This window comes from Falco biarmicus, chromosome W (assembly GCF_023638135.1).
Source record: "Falco biarmicus isolate bFalBia1 chromosome W, bFalBia1.pri, whole genome shotgun sequence".
NCBI classification, from domain to species: domain Eukaryota; kingdom Metazoa; phylum Chordata; class Aves; order Falconiformes; family Falconidae; genus Falco; species Falco biarmicus.
This window is the reverse complement of record NC_079310.1, coordinates 24,084,382-24,109,493: the sequence shown is the minus strand read 5'-3', so window position 1 is coordinate 24,109,493 and position 25,112 is coordinate 24,084,382. Positions and strand designations below refer to the sequence as shown.

The window sequence follows — 25,112 nt, the reverse complement described above, 5'->3', positions numbered from 1 at the left end:
GGGCGCCCAGCTCTCTCTCCGCTGGCAGCAGGATCCTCGCCGGCTCCGCAGCTCGTAACAGGATCCTTAATGAATCCTCCTGACCTTTTAACCGATCCTGTCGACCCTCATCGGATCACGTCAGGGGTCACCAGATGCTGCGGGCATTTCGGGCGAGCGGGAGTCAGATTCAAATACTCACAGAGTTCAAGATCTGATCCGTTTATTGTACAAACCAGGTAGACTTTTATAAGGCATTCTATAAGCGTGCAATAATGTGGTTGGCTATTTTACAAACGTATAATAATATGATTGGTTAACAATTGTTTACTGGGAAGATTTCTGTTTCTGCTTGTTCTGGCATGTAGGCTCCTTTCTGCGGTTTCCCAGCTCCTCTTATCACGTCCCGTTGGCCTTGGTTTTGTGCCAACATCTGCAATTTGTTCCTCTTTCTTCATTCCACTGTTCTGGTCGCAACCTCGTCTTATTTCTTCAGTATTTTTCCACTTGCTTCAGAGTTCAGTATAATCATTCAATACAGCAAGAGCCCCAACAAACCTGTGTTATAGTGTCCATGGTGAAATCCAGCCCTTGACCAGGAGCACATCTATATGTTGCATCTCTTCCTTGATGGCCTGAGGTGTCATGGGCCCACCAAGCTATAAATAATTCCCCTTTATGTTGCCAATCCAAATCTACCTGAGACACTTCAATCTTAGCAGCCTGATCCACCTGCTGGTTCTTTTGATATTCTTCAGTGACCTGACTCTTGGGTACGCGAGCATCTACATGACATACCTTCACAACCAGGTTTTGCACCCAGCAGCAATGTCTTGCCACAATGAGGCAGCCCAGATGGATTTACCTCTGTGCTGCCAATTGCTCTGCTTCCATTGCTGCAGCCACTGTCACAGGGCATTTGCCATTATCTGTGAGTCAGTACAGAGGTAAAGTATTGGCCATTCTTCTCGTTCAGCAACGTCTAAAGCCAGCTGGATAGCTGTCACCTCTGCAAACTGACTTCATTCACCTTCTCTCTTAGCAGTTTCTGCAATTTGTTGTAGGAGGCTCCATATAGACACCTTCCATCTCCGATGCTTTCCTACAATATGGCAGGACTGTGGTGGTTTGATCTTGGCTGGAAGCCAGGTACCCACCAAAGCTGCTGTATCACTCCCCTCTTCAACCGGACAGGGGAGAGAAAATATAAGAAAAGTCTCATGGGTCAAGATAATGAAAGGGAGATCACTCAGCAATTACCATCATGGGCAAAACAACTCAACTTAGGGAAATAAGTTTAATTTATTACCATTCAAATCTGAGCAGGATAATGAGAAATAAATTCAAAACTTAAAAACACCTTCTTCCCACCCCTCCCTTCTTCTCAGGACCAACTTAATTCCCAATTTCTTTACCTGGCCCAAGGGCTACCATATGAACTATCTCCTGTTTAATTTGTTCAAAGGTTTGTTGTTGCTCAGGGCCCCATTTGATATCATTCTTCTTCCGAGTCACTTGATAGAGAGGGCTTATTTTGTTGATCACATCCATTGGGACCTCACGATGTCCATCTTATTCATGTTATTCAACCACTTCCCTGGGCAGCCTGTTCCAATGCTTGACTACCCTTTCAGTGAAGAAATTTTTCCTAATATCCAATCTAAACCTCCCCTGGTGCAACTTGAGTCCATTTCCTCTTCCCTATCACTAGTTATCTGGGAGAAGAGACCAACTGCCGCTCACGTCACTACAACCTCCTTTCAGGTAGTTTTTGAGAGCGATAAATTTTCCCCTCAGCCTCCTTTTCTCCAGACTAAACCCCAGTTCCCTCAGCCACTCCTCATAAGACCCTTCACCAGCTTCTCTGCCGTTCTCTGGACACACTCCAACACCTCTACATCCCTCTTGAAGTCAGGGGCCCAAAACCGAATGCAGCATTTGAGGTGCAGCCTCACAAGTGCCAAGTATAGGGGGAGAATCACTTCCCTTGTCCTGCTGGCCATGCTATTTCTGATACAAGCCAAGATACTACTGGCCTTCTTGGCCACCTGGGCACACTGCTGGCTCATGTTCAACAACTGACTGACCAGCACCCTCAGGTCCTTTTCCAATAGGCAGCTTTCCAGCCACTCTTTCCCAAGCCTGTAGCATTGTGTGGGGTTGTTGTGACCCAAGTGCAGGACCCAGCACTTCTCCTTGTTGAACTTCATACAATTGGCCTCAGATCCCTCTGCAGAGCCTTCCTACCCTCAAGCAGATCACCAGTCGTGCACACCCCCCACCCCACCCCCAATTTGGTGTCATCTGAAAACTTCCTGATGGTGCACTCAATCCCCTCATCCAGATCATAGATAAAGATATTAAACAGAACTGGCCCCAATACTGAGCCCTGGGGAACACCACTTGTGACCTGCTGCCAACTGGATTTAATTCCATTCACCACCACTCTTTGGGCTTGGCCATCCAGCCAGCTTTTAACCCAGGGTAGAATACACCCGTCCAAGCCATGAGCATCCAGTTTCTCCAGGAGAATGCTGTGGGAGATGGTGTCAAAGGCTTTACTAAGATCCAGGTAGACATCGTCCACAGTCTTTCCCTCATTCACTAGTCGGGTAAAGCAATGGACTCTAGGAATGTTAACATTATGTCCATTATGGAAAAAGAGTCCTCTCAAAGCACAATTATGGAGCAGAGTCAAAAGAGAGGAAGCATGGAATGGCCCTAGCACAGGGACCAAAGTAGGATGGGTCATAGAATCAATCTGCACCACGGGCATTAACTTTAGAAAACAAGTTTATAATACACAATCTGACCTTACAGGTGGAAAACCTTGCAAATGCTACAGAAGAAAGGCTTAAACATTTAAATTATCAATTACAAGCTACCACTAAAATGGCCTTATAGAACCAAATGGAATTAGATCTGCTACTCTTAAAAGAACATGGAGTTAGCATGTATATGGGGTTAAAGAATAATACTTGTTGTTTGCACATCCCAAACATCACTGAGGAACTGAACAGCCAAATTCATAGAATCAAAGGTGTAGCACAGTGTAGTCATGCCTTAAGAGAAGGATTAGAGTACATGGTTGAATAAAGTATTACAAGGCATGGGATTTTCATTGACTGGATGGTTGGCAAGCAAGTCACAGACAGTTATTGTAATAATAATTGTCATACCATTTTTAGGGATATCAGCTCTATTAAGAGAGTAATTTTGAAAATTTTGAGTTACATAAATGACACATAAGAAAATTAATGTCTCAAAGAGGGGTAATGTTACAGAAGGGTTAAGGTTTAATCTTAAGAATTTAGAAGTAGTCATGCATCCCAGGTTTGAACAGTTAGTGTTAAGGTACCTTGATTGCTTGAAACTAATCTTTGTATACTTGTAAGCAATAAATCCAGGTTCTAACAAAGAGGTAGCCCTGGAGGATGAAGGAAAACCAGCCCAAGGCCAGCAATTTCAGGCCAAGAATGAGACCGAGATGACCTGGTTTAAGACCATATATGGGAACTACAAAGGAGAACTCTGGCCAACTGAATAGAGTGGGTGGATTTGCAAACCCTCAAGACCACCAAAGACCCCTACTCTGGACAACTGGGCATGTGCGAGGGAGAGGCCAAATATTATAATTAGTTTGGGGCAATCTCATGAATATGTATGTATTTTCCAGGAAATTTGTTGAATATGTATACACATACTGCATAAAAGAGCTACCTCATAGAAGGAAGCCATGAACGTTAGGTGGAATGATCCCCCATGCATCCAGCGCTGCAATAAAGGAATGCCTACTTCTTAATGCTACATTGGTGTTAAGGAGTTTTCTTATTCCCAATTTCGGTGACAACATCATTGTACCAGCTATTGAGAAGAAAATTAACTCTCTTCTGGCCAAAACTAGGGCAGTATCCACCCCTTATTCCATATCATTTATGTCATGCTACACTTTCAAATACATAATCACTGTAGAAGGATTTTTAAAGGACCGAGGACATATGTTACCATTGTCCGGGTTGTACAACCCAGGCCTGTTAGTTGAAACTGCAGAGCAGTTTTAATTAGTCCTGGGAACAAGCAGTGGGAGAAAGAAAACAAGCTCTGCACAAACAAGAAGCCAGGTGCAGAGCAAGTCCTGGGAACCGCGAAATCAGCACACTCTCATCGGCACACTGATCAGGCGCCTGCAGCATGCTCACCGATCAGCGACACGGACGCCCACGTGGCCCAGAGACTTTTATCCAATCACCTGTGCGTAAAGTTGTGTGAGCGGTTGGTTTAAGTTATAAATATGACCTGTTTGTTTAATAAAGTGAGCACGGCATGTAGCCATATTGGTGTGATTGTTGTGACTTGGCCGACTCTCCACGGGGGACCCTCTTCGAATCACCTTTCATCTTTTGATATAAACACACAGATATCATTCCCTTAGTCTATGGACCACCCCTCTGAAAGTCCATTGAGTTAATTTAGTCCATGACGTTGGGCTGCATCTGTCATAACAGTCTTTCAAGGCAGGAAAGGTGATGCGAGGTGCTGGACTGTTGCATGTTGAAGCCAGTTCTGATTCTGTCACCATTGCACTGGTCTAGTTTCATCAATGTTCATTCTTTGTTACTATGGCTATCAGAAGGGAATCAGGTTCAGATCTCCAAACCCAGAGCAGTAGAGATGGGCACAAGGCACCCAGTGCAATGATGGGCATATAGAAATGACAATATACAGTGTTATATAGAAATTAGCATCACACAGTTTGATTCAATAGCTATTTTCACCCAAAATCAAATGCCCTTGAGGCACACACTGAACTTCCCCATCTTTCCACATTACCCACCAAGTACTCCCAGGTCCTTGAGCAAAAGTAATCCCACAGATGGGCTTGCCTTTGCCTGAGGCAGGAATGACACAGACTTTTCCCCAGCATATTTCTAAGGTGTACTACAGGAACTTTATCCCCTTCTACAGTACATAAAGGCTTTGATTGAGCAGGGCCAACTCAGTTGGCAGATCCTCTAGTGTTGACTAACCAGGTGGCTTTCGCTAAATGTGTATCCCAGTGTTTTAAAGTCCAAAACCCCATTGCATCCAATGTGGTTTTTAACAGTCTGTTACATCGTTTGATTTTCCCAGGTGCATGGTAGGGGATGTGATATACCCACTCAATGCCATTCTGTTTGGCTCAGGTGTCTATGAGGCTGTTTCAGAAATTAGTTCCATTGTCTGACTCAATTCTTTCTGGAGTAACATGTCCCCATAAGATTTTGTATTGGGTCTGGCTGAGCCCCATAGCAGCCCTCACAGTGCTGTGCTTTGCATTGGTAGCTAGAAAGGTGGTGATAACACACCAGTGTTTTGCTACTGCTGAGCAGTGCTCACACATCATCAAAGCTGTCTCCAACCATCCCTCCCTCTCACTAGTAGGCTGGGGTGGGCAAGATCTTGGGAGGGGACATAGCCAGGACAGCTGACCCAAAATGACTGTCATGGTTTAACCCCAGCTGGTAATTAAGTGCCACGCAGCTGCTCACTCACTCCCCCCTCACCCAGGGGGATGGGGAGGAGAATTGGAAAGGAATGTAAAACTCAGGGCTTGAGATAAGAACAATTTAATAGTTGACATAAAATAAAAATGAAAGAGCAATAATAATAACAATAACAGTTAAAATGAAAAGGAAGGAGAGGGGTAGAGGAATGAAATCCAAAGAGAAGGGAGAAAAGAAAACTAGTGATGCACAATACAATTGATCACCACCCGCTGACCGATGCCCAGCCAGTCCCAGAGCAATGATCAGCAGGCCCCAGCCACCCACCTCCCCCCACAGTTTATATAGCGAGCATGAAATCCCATGGTATGGAATATCTCTTTGGCTAGTTTGGGTCACCTGTCCTGCCCGTGTCCCCTCCCAATTTCTTGTGCCCCTCCAGCCTTTTGGCTATCAAGGCCTGAGAAACTGAAAAGTCCTTGACTTAGCATAAACATTACCTAGCAACAAATAAAAGCATCAGTGTGTTATCAACATTGTTCTCACACCAAATCCAAAACACAGCACTGCACCAGCTATGGACATACCTGCATGGAACATTGGTTTAGAACAATGAAAATGAACACACCACTGTCCATACGTCCACACCACCTGCATGGGACAGGCATTTACTGATCCTGCATGGGACAATCACATACTGATCACAGGAGCAATAGTGACTGATTAGCCTGCCTCTTAACATGAGTAATTTGATTGGTCTGCAGAACAGTATTGTGACATATATAAACCCTGCTTTCCTCTTTATTGGGGTGCTCCATGCATTAGGCTGGGGCACCACTATGTGCATAGATAAAATAAGAGAATAAATTCCCTTCGTACTTCTGTGCTAAGCGTCCTTGCCACACTCCTCAGCCAATGAAGAACTGACTTTTACAGTTGGCATCCCAGATGGGACACCGCTGACTCCTGGATCGCTATGTTGCTACACTCACCTCTGATTCAACATCCCACTGCCAACAAGTAGGTGAGTTCATGTGGGAACTTGAATACACGGTCTAGCAAGTGGAAGAATTTTTGGGGGCCATTAAAAGACATGTGTTAATGATGGGAGGAGGACTTAGTATAGTGAAAGGGTTGCTCTTAGAAGAAAATCTAAAGGTTTGGCTGAAAATAGGTGGAACTCATGGCCTCTTGAGAAAAAAAAAAGCATTATATGGATGAGGATAGACAGCAGTCTTTGCATCTACAATTAGAGAATCAATTCCCAGGACAAATGGATTATTGATATAATTTGAATAATTACACCTGGTGAAAGAAGTCGTCAACCCCCCCCCTCCACTCAACCATAAATGTCAGGTGAATGGCGAGTTTTTGCAAAGTCCCCTTGATTTTCCCCCAACCCTAAGGACCCTGAATCTCCTAGTGCACTGGAGATTCAGGCTCCTGTAAAAACAAGTCAAAATAGGACCCAGGCAGGTTCCCAGACATTTGATTTTAAGAATTGTTCATGTTCCTTTTACCATTAATGATTTAGTCTTATGGCAACAGCAGATGCTCAGGCTAAGAGATGACCCAGAAAATGTAGTCCAGACCATTCAGGGTATCCTCAGAGCATATGATCCAACTTGGGTAGACATCCAACAATTATTTGAGTTAGTCTTTACCTCAGATGAGTGTATACAGATCTGCGAGAATAATCAGAGGTAAGCTGAAGAAGTCACTGGGAGAACACCATGGCTGATGGCCAACCCAGGATGGGATCATACTACAGAAACAGAGAGGAACACCTGAAGACAATGTAGAGATGGACTTTTAGAATCCCTAGAGAGAGCAGGATGAAAAAAAATCAAACTAGAGTAAAGTGAGGGAATGTCAGCAAGGTTGACAGAGCACCCATCCCATTTCTATGCTTGATTAGCTAAACAAATAACAAGGTACACAGGGTAAACCTTGAAAATGCTGACAGTTGATCAGTAGTTCTTTCCCTTTTTCTCGATGTCATGGTTTAACCCCGGTAAATACTTAAGTACCACGCAGCCACTCGCTCACTCCCCCCTCACCCAGAGGGATGGGGAGGAGAATCAGAAAGAAATGTAAAATGTGAGAGTTGAGATAAGAACAATTTAATAATTGACATAAAATAAAAATGAAAGAACAATAATAATAACAATAACAGTTATAATGAAAAGGAAGGAGAGGGGTAGAGGAATGAAATCCAAAGAGAAGGGAGAAAAGAAAACTAGTGATGCACAATATAATTGATCACCACCCGCTGACCGATGCTCAGCCAGTCCCAGAGCAACGATCTTCAGGACCCAGCCAATCCCCCCAGTTTATATACCGAGCATGATGTCCCATGGTATGGAATACCTCTTTGACTAGTTTGGGTCAGTTGACCTGGCTGTGTCCCCTCCCAATTTCTTGTGCCCCTCCAGCCTTCTCACCGGCCAGGCCTGAGAAACTGAAAAGTCCTTGACTTAGTATAAACATTACCCAGCAACAACTAAAAAAATCAGTGTGCTATCAACATTGTCCTCACACCAAATCCAAAACACAGCACTGTGCCAGCTACTAAGAAGAAAATTAACTCTATCCCAGATGAAACCAGGACAATGACCAATGGGATATTCCATACCATATGACATCTGCTTCAGGTATAAAAGCTAAGAGAAAGGAGGAGAAAGGGTGGGCATTTTTTTATGACATTTGCCTTCCAGAGTATCCACTACTAGTACTGAAGCCCTGCTTCACGGGAAGTGGCCAAACATCCCTGCTGATGGGAAGTAGAGAAAAACATCTTTTGTTTTCCTTTGCTTCTGCGCATGTGACTTTTGCTATTGCTTCATTAAACTACCTTTATCTTGACCCACAATTTTTTTTCCCATCTTATTTCCCCCCGACTTGTTGTTCTTGGTTGTCTTGGGTGGGCACCTGGCATCCAGCCAAGGTTAGTTGTAAGGAACTGATATATTGATAATTGCCTTAAACATTGCTTAGTACACAAATTCAAGTGGAACTGGTGCAAAGCTGTTCTGCTAAAATTGGAGCAGAACTGAAATGGGCTGTTGCTGCAAGTGAGGCATTGTTGCCTAACTTGTTAACCACAAGGTGGTACAGGGTGGAATGGCTTTAGGTCTTGCGAAGGCTAGATCTAGCTAGCACTTCCTAGAAGAAACTGCTGTGGTAACATAAGGCAACTGCTCATGTGCACAGCAGGGGTTGCCTAAACCCCTCACAACTACCGATGAGGACCCCCTGTGACCAATGCTCACACATTGAGCTTGTGCAGACACAGACTACATCCACCCTTGCTTTGTATGTAAATGAGGAAGCATCCTCTCGAGAGCATAAAACCTGAATCGATGAAAGCTCAGGTGGGACCCTCACCACCAAGACACCCAGGGTGAAGAGGGCCAACAGGATGCTGCTGGATCCACAGGTGGTGATATCTCTTTTTTTTCCTCTCCCCCCCCCCCCCTTCTCCTCCCCTCTCTTTCTTTTTATTGAATAGTGACCAATCTATGTAACAATGTGTGTCACGGGACTTGCTTATCCAGTTAAAGTAATTGCCATTGAGCTATCGTATCTAACCACATCTTGTATTTTGTATTAATAAATCATAAGACTGGTTGGTTGGTGTTGTTTCACCTTAATTAAGTCCAAGGGTATTACGAACTTGGTCATTGGTCTTGAGGAGAGGGAGGTCATCCTAAATGACTCCTTTAGGGTCATGACATCAATTCACCACAGGCTTGCTTTTCAAGGTCTAGGATAGTGTTCCAGGCAGTTGCGTGGGGCACAGGATATATTTCCAACCATCTGGTAGTTGCTTCCACCATTGTAAGCACATGGTGCTTGTCTTGGCCGGTCTATGGGAGTGTGATATAGTCAATCTGCCAAGCCGCCCCATATTTATATTTTAGCGATCATCCTCCATACCAGAGATGCTTTAATCGCTTGGCTTGTTTAATTGCAGCACGTTTCACATTCATGGATAACCTGTGCAATACTGTCCATGCTTAAGTCTACCCCTCCTTGATCATGAGCCCATCTATATGTTGCATCTCTTCCTTGATTGCCTGAGGTGTCATGGTCCCATCCGGCTATGAATAATTCACCCTTATGTTGCCAATCCAGACCTACCTGAGCCACTTCAGTCTTAGCAGCTTGATCTACCTGCTAGTTGTTTAAATGTTCTTTAGTGGCCCGACTCTTGGGTCCATGAGCATCTACATGACATACCTTCACAACCCTGTTCTCCACCCAGGCAGCAATGTCTTTCCACAATGCAACAGCCCAGTTGGGTTTACCTCTGTGCTGCCAATTTCTCTGCTTCCACTGCTGCAGCCACTGCCACAGGGCATTAGCCACCATCCATTAGTCAGTATAGAAGTAAACTATTGACTATTTTTCTCATTCAGCATTGTCTAAATCAACCTGCATAGCTTTCACCTCTGCAAACTGACTCGATTCACCTTCTCCTTCAGGAATTTCTGTGACTTGCCTTAGGCAACTCCATACAGCTGCCTTCCATCTCTGATGCTGTCCTACAATATGGCAGGACCCATCAGTAAACAAGGCATATTGCTTCTGGTGTTCTGGAAATTTATTATATTATGGGGCCTCTTCAGCACGTCACCTCCTCCTCTGGTGACATTCCAAATTCTTTGCCTTCTGGCCAGTCCATGATCACTTCCCAGGGTCAACCTTGAGTCTCCCCTGGTGTTTTCTGCCATAGACTCCAAGTAGGGCCATTCCTCCCAGCTGCGGTGTAGAGCAGTATTTATATCTTCCCCTGTCTGGACTGGCCCAAGGGCTACTGCATGAACTATCTCCAGTTTAATTTGTTCAAAGGCTTGTTGTTGCTCAGGGCCACATTTGAAATCATTCTTTCGGGTCACTTGATAGAGAGGGCTTACAATCAGACTGTAGTTTGGAATGTACATTCTCCAAAAGCCACACAAGGCCTAAGAAAGATTGTGTTTCTCTCTTACTAGTTGGTGGAGACATAGATATCTTTTTGATCACATCCATTGGGATCTCACGAGGTCCATCTTACCATTTTATTCCCAAAACCTGGATGTCCTGTGTGGGTCCCTTGGCCTTTATTTTATGGCAAAACTGGTTTTCACAAGGATTTGGATTATTTTCTTCCCTTTCTCAAAAAACTTCTGTTGTATTGCCCCACATGATGATATCATCAATGTATTGCAGGTGTTCTGGAGCTCCACCCCGTTCCAGTGCAGCCTGGACCAGTCCATGGCAGTTGGTAGGGCTGTGTTTCCACCCCTAGGGCAATCGGTTCCAGGTGTATTGGATGCCCCTCTGTAAGAGTCAGTCCAAAGAGAATTATATTGTCTCAACATTGCCAACAGAGACCTGGGGATGGAATGTGGTCCCCATGGACACCAAGATGCAAAGACCCTGGGAAGGAGAACTGCACGGTACGAGGAGTACTATGCCGCTCCCTGCAACCTGGGATTGAAAGGAACAACTGTCCAGAATATGGATCACAACCACTGTCATAGCAATGAACCAGAAAACTTGAACTTCAGGTGAGCTTTCTTCATTATAATATCATTATAATAAAAAACCACACCTCCTGGTCTGAAGCTACCCGCCTCTAAGGCAAACCATGCCTTGGGCACTCCTCTTTGTACATGCATGGTAACCTTGCTCGAGAAGGCGGAGACTGGCAACAATCTATGGACCGGAAGAGGAGCAAGGTGTGTTGCTTGGTATAAAAGATGGCTCCTTAGCAACCGAACTTTGAAGATCTTCCCCACCAAGGATCACGACGATCGGCGGGACCGGCGGGACGCTGCCTGGACCTGGGACCATAGGGACACCTTGGACCCATGGTGCCAGCTATAATCTGTTGCGACGGAGGGAAGACACAGTCACTCAATATGAGTGATCAGCAGACTTCGTTTATTGTCTCTTACAGTCACCTTTTATGCCTTGTTATAATTAGCTCATACATATTACAAAAGTTAAGCTCATTATTGGTTAGTTGCCTAAATACCAAGCCCGCCCCTAGTTTCTCTTCTGTAGTTTTCTGTTCCCACCTGCAACATTCTTTTCCCACCAAAATCTTCCTGTTATTAGTAACAAGGACAGCCAAAGACAGTGTATTTTGCTTTACTTCAGATAAGCTGAGAGCGATGTGCATTTTTGTCCAGCCAGCTGGACTATGTCTATGTGACCCTTTTCAGCTAGTCAGTTATCCACAATTCCCCCGTTTTTATTTTGGGCGACATAGGCTTGGTTGACCATTTTCAATAACAGCGTTTTAACACAGGAAAATACACAGCCAACTTATAAAATCTCAGTTCAGAAGTATAATTCCTGAAATACTTGAAAAATAAAGTTAGCTTGAAGCTTCAATTTAGATGCTCTTTCTGTTCCAGTGATATAAAAAGTTTAAAAAATTCAAAGGTAATTTTAAAGTTCTGAACATGGACTAATGCAAGCTCAAAACCCCAAAAGAAACCAAACTGATGTTTGACTAGGAATATTTGCAAATATTTTAGTGGAAAATCCCTGACCATTAACAATTTTCTGTCCAAATAACAGCTGCCCTTATGCAACCAACCAGTCCATACAGTTTCTGAAGAATTCCTCATTGATATCAAAGAATTAACAAAGGGAAAAAATTAGTTCTAAGCTATATACATTCATAAGGGGATTTTTCAATAGTTACATACAGATTTACACACTAAGCCATAATGGCTTGTAGGTCATACACACAAGAAGAGTACGTTGCTTATCTGTCTGAATGTCTATGCTAAATTTGACAACTGTGCCACAAGCCAAGCCTACATGGGTGCTGTGTGTTATGCACGTTCCTTAACAAACAGAAGTATAATAGACAAATTCCCAAGATCTAGTCCCCAACCTAATTATATTATTTTGTAGCCAATTAAGGAAAATAACACAAATGTGCATATCTACATGTGCACACACCTTTTAGTTCAGAACCGATCTGTGATAAAAGGCCTTAGCCTTATGGCATCATTGAACCTTAACGAGTACAGTAATTAAAAATGCAGTCTTACTGTAAGTGCGATTTATGCTGACATTCCCTCAAATGCTACACGTGAGTATTTCTCACTCAACTGCCTCAAGTTAAAATAGTAGTATTCGTTAATATGTATTAAAAAATCATTAATTCTCTACAAAAGCAGTTGACTTCCATAACACTATGTAAGCAAAAGAGGCTTAAGATGGGTTTTCTGAGTACTAACAATTTATTTTAGACTGTCTAAACTCAGGTCTTGAAAGATTTCACTCTGCCAGACATAGAAACACTGTTGCACTCCAGTTGTGATATCCCTTTTCCCAAGTTGTCACATGCACATCTCGCTCAAGCAACAGTATTGTTAAAGTTTCTCTCTGCTACATAAAAGCATATTGCACTTGTAGATATAAAAGACAGCACCCTTACTTAGATTATTACCTTATTACCTCATAACTCTTAGTATACCTTGTATCTCTGATTTCATCACTTCAAAAATTCACCAGAAGCAGATAAAACCACAGCCTCAGACTAAACTACACCTTAACTGCTGATTCAAACAAAGGCATTCTCTTCAGATATGCCTAATGCTTACAAATAATTTTGGCTGGTTTTGATCAAAAAACTATTATTACAATAATGACCAAAAATAATAATCCCGTTTGCAAAATGCCTTTAAGCCAGCCTCCTAGTCCCAACCAATTTCCACATTCAGAATACAGCATAAATACAGAATACAGAATAAATTATCTCCATCAAGGCAAAAAGGCTTCTCTTTAAGCACAGAGATGTTTGCTAGGTCAAGGCAGAAACCCATTTCTTGTAGGTGACATCTGAAGCACTTTTTTTTTTTGGGGGGGGGGGGGGGGGTTGGTGGGTTTGTAATCAATTCCGTATTTTTCCTTGAGAAGCTTAAGCTGTTCCTCTTGTTTCAGGAGTGTTTCCAACTCTGATTTGTCGACTAGGTCCGTATTTCCCAAAGATATCCTACATTTCCTCCGCTGTGATTTCATACGGCAGGTTCCGAATATAAAGGACCCGACTGACCTCTGGGGGCAGCCGGATGTCAGCTCGCTTGGCCGCTTGCATCGCCATGGCGCCGATCGGAGGGGGGGGGGTGCCGCCTCGGAGAGAAACCGCGGCCGGGACGGGGCCTGCCGGGCTGCGCCGCCGCTCGCCGCTGCCGCGGGGGACCCGGATGCTACCCCATACGCTAATAACCCGGGTAATGCCTTTTTACAGTCTATGTCCCGAACGCTCCGCTTTTCTAAAAAGCATATGAGCGAATCGTACGTCGCTTGTCTCTCCGTACCGTCGTCAGCGCTGTTGCAGCCTTTGCGAGACTTCGGCGACGCGTGGCCGGCGGGACCCTCTGTAGGTGCTCCCGGGCGCGGGGACTGTGCCCTTCCGCCTCCTGCGCTGCTTTCAGGACCGGTACCCGAATCTCCGTCGAACCGTGGCTCGCAGGTTCAGCCCTCTCTAGGGTCCCTGTTCGGGCGCCATTTGTCGCGACAGAGGGAAGACACAGTCACTCAATATGAGTGATCAGCAGACTTCGTTTATTGTCCCTTACAGTCACCTTTTATGCCTTGTTATAATTAGCTCATACATATTACAAAAGTTAAGCTCATTATTGGTTAGTTGCCTAAATACCAAGCCCGCCCCTTGTTTCTCTTCTGTAGTTATCTGTTCCCACCTGTAACATTCTTTTCCCACCACAATCTTCCTGTTATTAGTAACAAGAACAGCCAAGGACAGTGTATTTTGCTTTACTTCAGATAAGCTGAGAGCGATGTGCATTTTTGTCCAGCCAGATGGACTATGTCTATGTGACCCTTTTCAGCTAGTCAGTTATCCACAATAATCCTCTTTCCTTTTTTACTTTACTTTTTCTTCCTTTCCTGTCACTCTATCTATCGCATACTGCTTTACAGGCAAACAATAAATTTGTGCTGTTTGATCAAAGCATAACCCCTTGGTGTGGTTGCCTTGATTTTTTGCACTTTGAGATCATAGTAAATGAACCATAACGAGTCCACTTAGTGGACCATGACATCCTCCAAGTGAAGGTGAACTGTGGCCTGCACTCTGCAGCCAAAGGGATTAAGAAAAACAGATTTGCAATATCATTTGTGGCATGCCGCTTGGATGACTGTGACTCCAGTTCATATTGAAGTCCTAGCATGTCCAATACAGCAGCACTGTGGCGTGACTTCATTCAGGCCATGATAGTCTACTGGTAACCTCCATTCTCCATTAGACTTTCACACTGGCCATACAGAGCTATTAAAGGATAAGCGGGTCCTGCTGATCACTCCTTAGCTCTCCAGATGGCAAATCAGCTTATGGATGGGAATTAGGGAGTCTTGGTTGGTGCGATGTTGCCACCAGTGCACTGTTGCAGTAGCAATTGGCACCTGTTGTTTTTCGGCCTTCAGCAACTCCACAACAGAAGGGTCCTCTGAGAAACCGGGCAAGGTATACTGTAGAAGAATGGCTGCAGAAGCGTGGCCACAGAATCCCTAAAGATCTGCACAATCCAGGCCTGGAATTAGAATAGGCCTGGAATTAGAATTGTGCTGAAGTTGTTGTGCTGAAGTTAACAAGAAAGTGGCCTTGATCTATTCTTGAATCCTGAGACCAAGTAACTTTGTTGTACTACCCACCCGTGGCTGTAACAAGCTGCAGCTGTTAGGGAAGACAGGTGCAAGGCCAAGGGAGATAGAGAACGGAATGGGAATAAAGGGAGTAACAAACCGCAAGGCTAAAACATAGCTAACGCAAATAGCTGCATGGATAGAATGCTTGCTCTAATCATGATAATTAGTGGTGTGAGAGCAGCGCGTGCTTAGGGGCTAATAACCAATTATATTTTTGCTTTGGGAACATGCTTGTGTATCGAGGCTATATAAGAAGTGTTAGAAGCTAATAAAGATGAGCAAGATGCATAACTCATACTGAGTAATTTCTTGACTCCGGCGGACCCCTCTCCCAACAGTATACAGCTGCTTAATTTCCTCCGTCTCCAAGGCACCTATGCCAAAAGCCCAGTGGTACCTTTTTTGGTCTTTGAAATACCCTTTCCTGAGATAGTCTATGCCAAGGATGCACAAAGCTTATGGGCCAGTCACAGTGGGATGTTTTTGCTACTCATTCCCAGTCAGGCTTATTTCAGGCTCCAACACAGTTAGCTATTGAGATCCCCCTGTCGTTCCAGAAATATGATTGGGTTCTGCCCCTTCACAGCTTGATGGCATTAGGGTACACTGTGCACCTGTATCTACTAGAGCTTTATATTCCTGTGTGTCTGACTTGCCAGGGTATCAGATCCACACAGTCCAGTAAACCCAGTTGTCCCTCTCCTTGATGCCAAAACAGCACAGAGTAACTGCTCAGAGACAAATTTTGTCTTTAAGCAGCAAAGGTATTTATTTCATGCAACGTTGGGGAGCTAGCTGATTTGCACTGGACAAACTAGCTCCAGTTTTCAGTGAAAATTTAGATATTTTAAACAGTTTTCCCCTTGAGAGGTTATATAATATCTATACATACATATTAATTTGATTTTGACACCTAATCATTCCATTCACAATAGGTGGGATCTAGTGGAGTAGACCTTTCAATTTTCTTTGTTCAACGATTTCCTGACTTGATGGTCTCCTTTTCTCCTTCAGGTGCCCACCTTATCTTTTCTAATTATTCAGAGTACATTCCTTTCTCAACACAAACAGAGCATCACCCAGAGCATTGTACCAAACTCATCATGACTAATCTTTTTTTTTAAGATCTTGTTCTGTTTCATCCCCCCTTTTCTTAAGACTTAAGAATTCTTTCGTGAAGTTTCAAAGACAAAGGGCTTTGGTAGACAAGTATCACTGTCCATATTATTTGCGTTCTTTTAAGTATGGCATTTAGTTTATACCACAGACAGACATTCAAGAGGGATAATAGGATCATTCCTCCCAACGTGATTAGTATGGGATGTATTAAATAGTGGAATACTTGTGTTGCTTTAGGGGAATGTCCTGCAAAGATGTCCCACCAATAATGTTCTCCTACTTGTTCTGCATTGGCTAAGATAGATTTTATATTTTCAGAGTCGTGTTTTACCTGCCAAAGCATGCGTTGGGCTGTACTGTTTACTTCTTGGACCAGTTTTTCTATGTCAGGGTGTCTGAGCATTGCTTTAAAGAGGCTAATGTTCATGCCTATCTGTAATTTAGGTACATTGTGATACAGGGTATAATCAGCTTCAATTACCTGTCTAGTAGTTATAGGAACAACATAATCAAAGTCACAGCCTACAATTCTAGTAAAATTACATACACAAAAATTATTACCATTGGCTTTTTCATGACAATTATCAATAGTAATGCTAACACAAGAAGTTCTAACACATACACATCCATTTCCTACATAAAACACTTGTGACTGGGCTTCAATACGTGGAAACATTTCAAAAGTACACGTACCCTTTTCAATATCTAGACATAGATCTTCATTCCCTATTACTGCATTTTCACAGATGTATCCCAGTTGTTCATAAATGTCCAGCCCTGGGGCAGATCTCTGGGTGGTATTCTTAAATAGTTGCTTAACCCTAAACAAGATCTGGAGAACATTCAGCAACATGCTGGTTCTTAGCAATAGGACCATGCTGTTTTCAACATCCCAAGGTTATTCACAATTTTCAAAATTCTCAAACACTTCTATAATTAACCTGACAGGGAAGGAGAAGATGTAGGAAGATGTCTCCTCCATAGGTTGGCTCTTTGAGGAGAATAGGCAAAAGGTGTAATTATTAATAGTTCCCATTAGATGTCTCACGAAATACAGAGGTGACAGCAATGCTGAGTACAAATACCAGTTTACTTTCATGACCGGCAATTCTATCGTATAATAAGCCAGTGTTACAAAGTATGACATGGTAACTTTAGCCCAGTTCCCATGGGTGATAAACAGCACAACAAGGAGCATATATTTACAATAATGTATTACACGATGCAAATTTAAGAACAAGCACACCAAATCTGAGAGCAAATAAATCAATATTGTGACCAGCGACTATTAAACTAGTATAATGAATGTTTATAAAAAATTTATTCTAATGTGTTCTAGTAAGATTTGTCTCTATATCAACCCATCATGCCCCATGTTGGGTGCTGAAAAGGACTGTCGTGGTTTAAACCCAGCCAGCAATTACATACCATGCAGATGCTCGCTCACCCTTACACCTCCCCCAGTGGGATTGGGAGGAGAATTGGAAAAAGGTAAACTCTGTGGGTTGAGATAAGAACAGTTTCATAATTTAAATACAATAAAATATTATAAAAATAATATAAGAATTGTAACGGAAAGGGAGATAACAAAAAGAGAGAGAGAAATAAAACCCCCAAATCCCAAGTGATGCACAATACAATTGCTTACTGCCTGTTGACCCATGTCTGGCCACTCCCTGAGCAGCAATGGGAACATCAGAGATGAGGGAAGCATCATCAGGACAGGGGAGAGCACATCAGTGCAGGGAAGCATCTGGGGAAAGAAGAATCCTGGAGGGTGGGGATATACTTATGGGAGTGGGATATACTGGGAGGTAAGTATGGGGTGGGGAAGTATAGGGGGACCCACAGAGGGCAGGGAACACAGAGAGAGGGGGGTCTCCATATAAGGGAACTAAATTAAGGTTCAGTGATCCATCAGCTGTAACTATAGTGTTATCGATTTGTTAATAAGTTAAGATTGATTGACTTTATTTGATTAATTGATTTTATAAAATCATTTTATAAAATTAAAATATAGAAGGATAAGAAATATTTTAAATGAAACTTATAGCTGCACAGTAAAAGCTGTTATGAGATCTTCTGTACATCCTGTACCAAGGCTAGAAGAAGGGGCTGGAACCATTGTTAAAACTTAAGTAATAACTTTAGGGTTGAAAGGTTTCTTTGTATTTGACCAGTCTTCTGTATGCAGAGGTGTACTGAAATGTCAGAATATGAGATGAATGGAAACCGGGGAGAGTCGACTGGAACAGCTTGTAGTTACCTGCCAAGAAACCGTGAACTTTAGTAAAAGGTAATTCCAGCAGGGGGAGATCGCGACCACCGACTCATATACCACCTACCCAAATCGTACCCCAGACCCATTTCTAGACCTTTCTAAGCTCTACTGCACAGAATCGGATATAGGAGGAGAGTATGTTAATGATTTACGGGGAATATTATGATTATGCATGAATATTTAATGAATATGTATGAAAAAGTTCTATATATGGAGTCTGATTTTGAGACCTGGTGTGCGTTGATCGTGAGAGGACTCGCTCACGCACCCGGCCGTCAATAAAGAAGTGTCTGCTTATCTACATCACATTGGTGTCAATAAGTTTTTCATTCCGAGATTTCGGTAACAATAGGGTCAACTATTGTTTGAGACCCCTTAAAAGACTCAGAGATACCCGTAAGGAGAATACGTGATGATTAATTAGCATAGTACCTCCTATTGAATGAATATGTATGATTTTTCTGAGAAATGTAATGCATAAGCATGTGTGGACTATATAATTTTGTTTGAATGAAACATATGGCATGCATGTTAGGTGGATCGATCCCCCATGCATCCAGCGCTGCAATAAAGAATGCCTGCTTCTTAATGCTACATTGGTGTTAAGGAGTTTTCTTATTCCTGATTTTGGTGACACAAGGACTTTTTAGATTCCTATGCTCTGCCAGTGAGTAGGTGCACAAGAAGCTGGGAGGGACCATAGCCAGGACAGATGACCTGAACTAGTCAAAGGGATATTCCATAACGTATTGAAACAAAGAAAAATCACTCAACAGCAAGTTTATTACTGTTAAGCAGTATTCTTTATTAACAGCGCTGGATGCACAGGGTATGATAGCTCCACCTAACGTGCATAGCTTCCTTCTCTCAGGTAGCTCTTTTATGCAGTATGTGTATACATATTCAACAAATTTCCTGGAAAAGACATACATATTCATGAGAATACCCCAATACTAATTATAATATTTGCCCTTCCCTTCACACATACCCAGTTGTCCAGAGTGGGGGTCTTTGGTGGTCTCGAGGGTCTGCAAATCCACCCACTCTCTAATCAGTTGGCCAGAGTTCTCCTTTGTAGTCCCCATATATGGTCTTAAACCAGGTCATCTCAGTCTCTTTCTTGGCCTGGAATCACTGGCCTTGGGCTGGTTTTCCTTCATCCTCCAGGGCTACCTCTTTGTTAGAACCTGGATTTATTGCTTACAAGTATACAAAGATTAATTGCAAACAATTAAGGTATAAAAAAAGTCGATTGTTAAGAGGTCATATTATTTACAAGATTTAGCAGCCCCTTTTCAATATGATGTCATGCTCAGTATATAAACTGAGGGGAGTTGGCCAGGAGCAGCAGACCACTGCTGGGCGTTGGTCAGCAGGTGGTAATTGCATTGTGCATAATTTGGGTTTTTTTCCATTGGGTTTTATTCCTCCCTCCCCCTCTCTCTGATTACAATTACTATTGTTATTATTATTTTTATTTTATTTCAATTATTAAACTGTTCTTAACTCACAGGTTTTACCTTTTTCTGATTCTCCTCCCCATCCTACTGGGGAAGAGGGGGGGAGTGAGCAAGAGGCTGCATGGTACTCCAGTTGCTGGATGAGATTAAACCATGACACTAGAGAATGCATATTCTGGGTTACAGTGAGCTTGAGAGCCCTGTCTATAAGTGACCTGAAAGAAGAACTGTTTCACAGAGGAATAATAGAGGGGTAAACAATATGAGGGGGGATGGGATATGACACAACTTAGGGGGGGAACACCAGAATGAGGAACAAAGAGGGAGGGAAGAAAAAGCTGGGAGAAACAATGCAGAAGAAAAAAGTAGAGGACAAAACCATAGACAGGGAAACATAAAGAGAGGGAATGCAGAGGGAGGAAACAGAATGAAACTACACAAGGGAACAAGGAAGAATATAGAGAAGAAACAGGAGGGAACAATAGATGGGAGGAACATTATGGATGGAACAATAGAGGGAGGAACATAAAGTGGGGAACAATAGAGAGGGGAATATAGAGGGGGAACAATAGAGGGAGGAACAATAGAGGGGGAAAATGGGGGAAATGGGGGGCAGAATGGGGAAATATGGGGGGGAAACCACAGAGGGAGGAGCAACAGCGGGTCTGCAGATGGGAAAACAAGGGTGGTGATTGTTATAGTTGAATTGAAATAACTAGAGTCCAAAATAAATTCACTAAGTATTTATTAAGGCAGGAAAGCAAAAACAGCGCGCTGGGCGGCCAGGGAGTCGTAGTTCCATCCAGGCTCACAAATTCCAACAAGTAACACAGCCCTTTTATCCTCAGCTTCAAGGCAGGTTTAAGCAAACAGTTATGCTCTCAGTCCCATAGCAAGAAGCTGTATATTACAAAACTAATCTATTTTTACACTAAGGTCTGGACAAAGACAAAGGTTGTCATAGTAACATGAGATTATGGTTTAACATTGGCCTTGAGAAAGTACATCTCAAAACCTCATGGTTAACTCTTTTGTCGACAGACAGAATGTTCTCAAATCTGTTGCAGCAAGATCATTCCTTTTGTTAAAAGCCCATTTGATCAGCAAATTACCCTTAGTTACTTATTACAATTCCCCCCTTCTTTTATTTATAAGTGATTTGCTGATTAAATCTAGATAATACCTCACAAGCCACAACTAATTCAGGACTTTCATTTGGTATAATTTTAATTTCCATTTCTGATTGTTTCATTACCATTAGCTGCACTTTTTCCAACCTGCTTTTAACAAAAATTACAAATTTATTGATGATACAGGGTCCAAAAGTCAGAGTCAATAACAACATTATTTGGAAAATTACAATAACTTTTTCCTGGGTTTGAGTTTGGACAAAAGTAATGAGCCCTCTGGTTAAGACATGGTTGTGTGGGCACTGAATCACAGAGATATACTAAGAAACTTGGAGCACCGGCCATAACATTAGTTTTCAATATAACAGGACCTTCCCATCGACCTAAGGTCCAATTGAAGGGTTGATGTTCATTTCCTAAAATTGTGGTAATTAATATTATTATCAGGATAACAGCCTTCATTTCCCCACTGTTAGTACCTCTCTGCCTTCCTCGTCTACTCTTTTGCAGAGAGCAACAGGATATCAATATCTTCTTGGCAGCAGCAGGTCGTCTTCAGGGGAATTTTGCTGTTATCCTGTCAATAATTTCCAGGGTCTAAAGAGTCAGTTATCTCTCAGATATGTTTCCACCTGTTTGGTTGTTGTGCCCGTTTCCAGGATCTTATAGTACACTGTCCTAAAACTCTATACCAGTCTGTTTCATATACTTCCCAAAGTTCAGGTACTGACAGTTCCCATCCACAAAATAATTTACAAATTTCTGCTTGAGCCCGTTGTTCCCTGGTAGGTGTCAGATTATTGTGACATTTCATACAATAAGGTTGTCTCTTAATTGAAACACAAGACCACTTTTTATCACAATTTAAACATTGGCAAACAACCCAGCATAAGTGTCCGGCAGTAGGGTGTTTTAAATAGGGTATTCCACAGATGTCTCCTATACCGGGTGATTAGGGTATATCTGTCTCTGTCTCACAGCAAAAGGGAAAAATCTGAGGAGTTCCTGTCAGTTTGTATAATCCAGCTCCCCCCCATTTGGTCAGGTATTTGTTCTTCACTCCAGGGTGCAAAATATACCTTTCGTAGGGTAATTCCAGGTGGTATTTGGAACCATTGATATAAACTATTTCTTACTTCCCTTCTGGAGTGGTTCATTTACCGGCCTCGTTTTTCCTTATCTTCATTCGGAGGTCCCCTGGTTCCGACGTCACAGTCCACGTCTCTGGGAAGATAGGTCCCTTAATTCTGCTGGCGTGAGTCCATCCTATTTCCGCTGTCCGTACAGCTGTATCTGTGGTAAGTAAAACAACAAAGGGTCCTTCCCAACGGGGTGTTAGGGAGGTTTCTTTCCAGGTTTTGATTAATACCTGGTCTCCAGGCTGAATTTGGTATATGGAAATGTCCAAGGGAGGTCTTTGTACTACCAAACCCTTCTTTCTTAATTCCTGTCTCCTTTCTGTGAGTTCTAAAATATATTCTGTTAAAATTTTATCCTCGACCTTCGGGTGTTCCACTAATAATCCAAAGTCATAAGGCATGCCATATAACGTTTCAAAGGGAGAGATACCAGTTAAAAGTCTCTCAATTACTGGCTGCAACCCTTCTCTCCCTTCTCTAGAGATGGGATACTGTTTTATCCTAATTGGCTGATCTGGGTCTTTTATGGAGACCGTGATTGGTTTGATATTTGATTTTCCCACCGACCCCGGGCTATACCAGGTCTCTGGATTAATCTTAGCTTCATCTTCCATAGTTAATAAGCATAATCTTATTTTTAATTTTTCTTGATCTACTTCTAAATTGATTCCTAATTCCACCATCAGATCTTGCCCCAAAAGATTATATTCAGCTTCTGGGACCAATAAAAATGTTCCTACTCCATATTTATTTGGAGCTTCTATTGTTACATTCCTTATCAGGGGCACTTTGAAAGGTTCCCCTTTTGCACCGATTACTTGGAGTTTATCCTTTGATTCCACACACACAGAGGGTAACTTTTGGATGGTTGATTTTTTGGCACCCGAGTCCTCAAGGAACTCGAACACTTCATGCTGAGGACCCAATTTTAATTTTATCAAGGGCTCGGTAACCTTAGGTGTCCCCAGCAAATAGAGCCCCTGACCCCCCTAATCTTCTTTTAAAACTTTTTCATCCATTATCCTTTTTCAACAATTTCTTTGGAAATGCCCGCCTCTTGTAGCAATAAACCCACTCTAAATCTTGTGAGCCAAATCCCTTTCCTTTAGGGTCTTCTGGGCCCTTCTGGGGCCTTTCTCCTCTCCTGTCCTGACTTTGTCCTTCTCTTACAGCTGCCACCAAGATTCTAGCCTGTCTCTTCTGACTCTCTAACATTTTCCTTATATCGATCCAAGATTTAGCCACAAACTGAGTTTTCAGCAGGGCTTGACCCACTTGACTATCAGGGTCTAGTCCAGAATATAGCTGAAAACTCTTTCTCAGCCTTTCTAGCCATTCGGTGGGGGTTTCATCCTTTTTCTGTTGTTCATTGAAGGCTTTGTTAATATTTTGTCCTCTGGGTACAGAATCCTTAATTCCCTGAATTATCATATCCCAGGGATCGACCATATTATTTCTATGTGTGGGATCTTGATTGTCCCAATTGGGCCACTGTAAGGGCCATTTTAAATCTCTGGCTGGGCCATGTTGGTGTCTCTGATCCCAGTGTCTCATGCCTGCCATTCTGATTATCCCTCGTTCTTCATTTGTAAACAAGATCTTTAAAATAGCCTCCATCTCATCCCAAGTATAAATGTTGGGGCCGAGGAATTGATCAAAACATTCTGCTACCCCTAATGGGTCTTCTAACAAGTGTCCCATTTCTTTCTTAAATTCCCTCACATCCCCAGAGTTGAGGGGTACAGATACATATCCAACTCTGGGTTGTGGTCCCCCCATAGCAGTGTCCCTTAATGGATATAATAGATTTTCCTCCCTCCTTTCTCTAGTTTGACTTCTAGACATTCTTCGATTAGGAGGGGCCTCTTCCTCAGATTGGGGGGGTGCTGTTGGAAGAAGATCATGCTCAGGACCTTGTGGTAGCGGAGGAGGGGGAATATAGGGTGGGGGAGATACTGGAAGTTCGCCTTTTCTTTCTATCCTTTTTCTTTTCTTTTAATGGGAACAAATTAGCGGTCTGGGCTGTACCCAGGATCCATAAAAAGGCATATTCACTCTCCTCCTTATTAAATGGCTGTTTATTGTTAACACATATATTCAGTTGTTGACATATCCAATCCTCAAGGGATCCAAAAATAGGCCAATATAAATCCTTTCTTATTTGTTTTCCTCCCCATACTTCCATACAATAATGGACCATTTTCTCCTTGGACTTCCCCTTTCGAGAAGGGGAGGTGTCCCAATATTGGATCATTAGGCCTAACAGGCTATCCTGGGGTATATCGGGGAGCCCACCCCCACCCCATATCTCCTGCATGGAACCAGAAGCCTTACTCTTCTTCTGGCCCATCTTCCAAGAGTGCCTTCTTTCACTCAAAATTCACTCGCTTCCCTCCGTTCATTCCGTTCATGGCCCACACCCTCACGGACAATGGGAACCGCACTACAAGGAGGTCCACACTCACTTTGCCTGGTGGACTACTAAGTCTGGTAGACGTCTCAGTCACTCGCACCCCGGGTACCCAATCCCCGACCAAACGGAACCACAATATACTCACTCACTCCCAAGTCTTCATCTGGCTCTTCATGCACAAAAATTATGGGGAACTGCAGTATCTCCTTTCTCTTTCTTTTTGCTTTCCTATCTCAGTTCGGAAAATCCAGGTGAGCTAAGTCGGAATCTCCTCTGGGACCATCCGAAGATGGGGCGCCCTCCCAGAGTTGAATTCAGAGTCAGCTGTCTGGATCCGAGTCACGGCACCAAATCTGTTATAGTTGAATTTAAACAAATAGAGTCTGAAATAAATTCACTAAGTATTTATTAAGGCAGGAAAGCAAAAACA

At 42.9% G+C, this 25,112-nt stretch overlaps 1 protein-coding gene across 1 annotated transcript in view; it reads right to left on the bottom strand.

The window, feature by feature from the left end:
- Window positions 1-23,013, bottom strand: part of LOC130141931 (general transcription factor II-I repeat domain-containing protein 2-like) — a 56,444-nt gene extending 33,431 nt beyond the window's left edge. Inside the window, exon 1 of the mRNA XM_056323228.1 lies at window positions 21,610-23,013. The gene's annotated coding sequence lies outside the window, so the exon portion shown is untranslated. The remainder of the gene's footprint in view (window positions 1-21,609) is intronic.
- Between the last annotated feature and the right edge of the window lie 2,099 nt (window positions 23,014-25,112).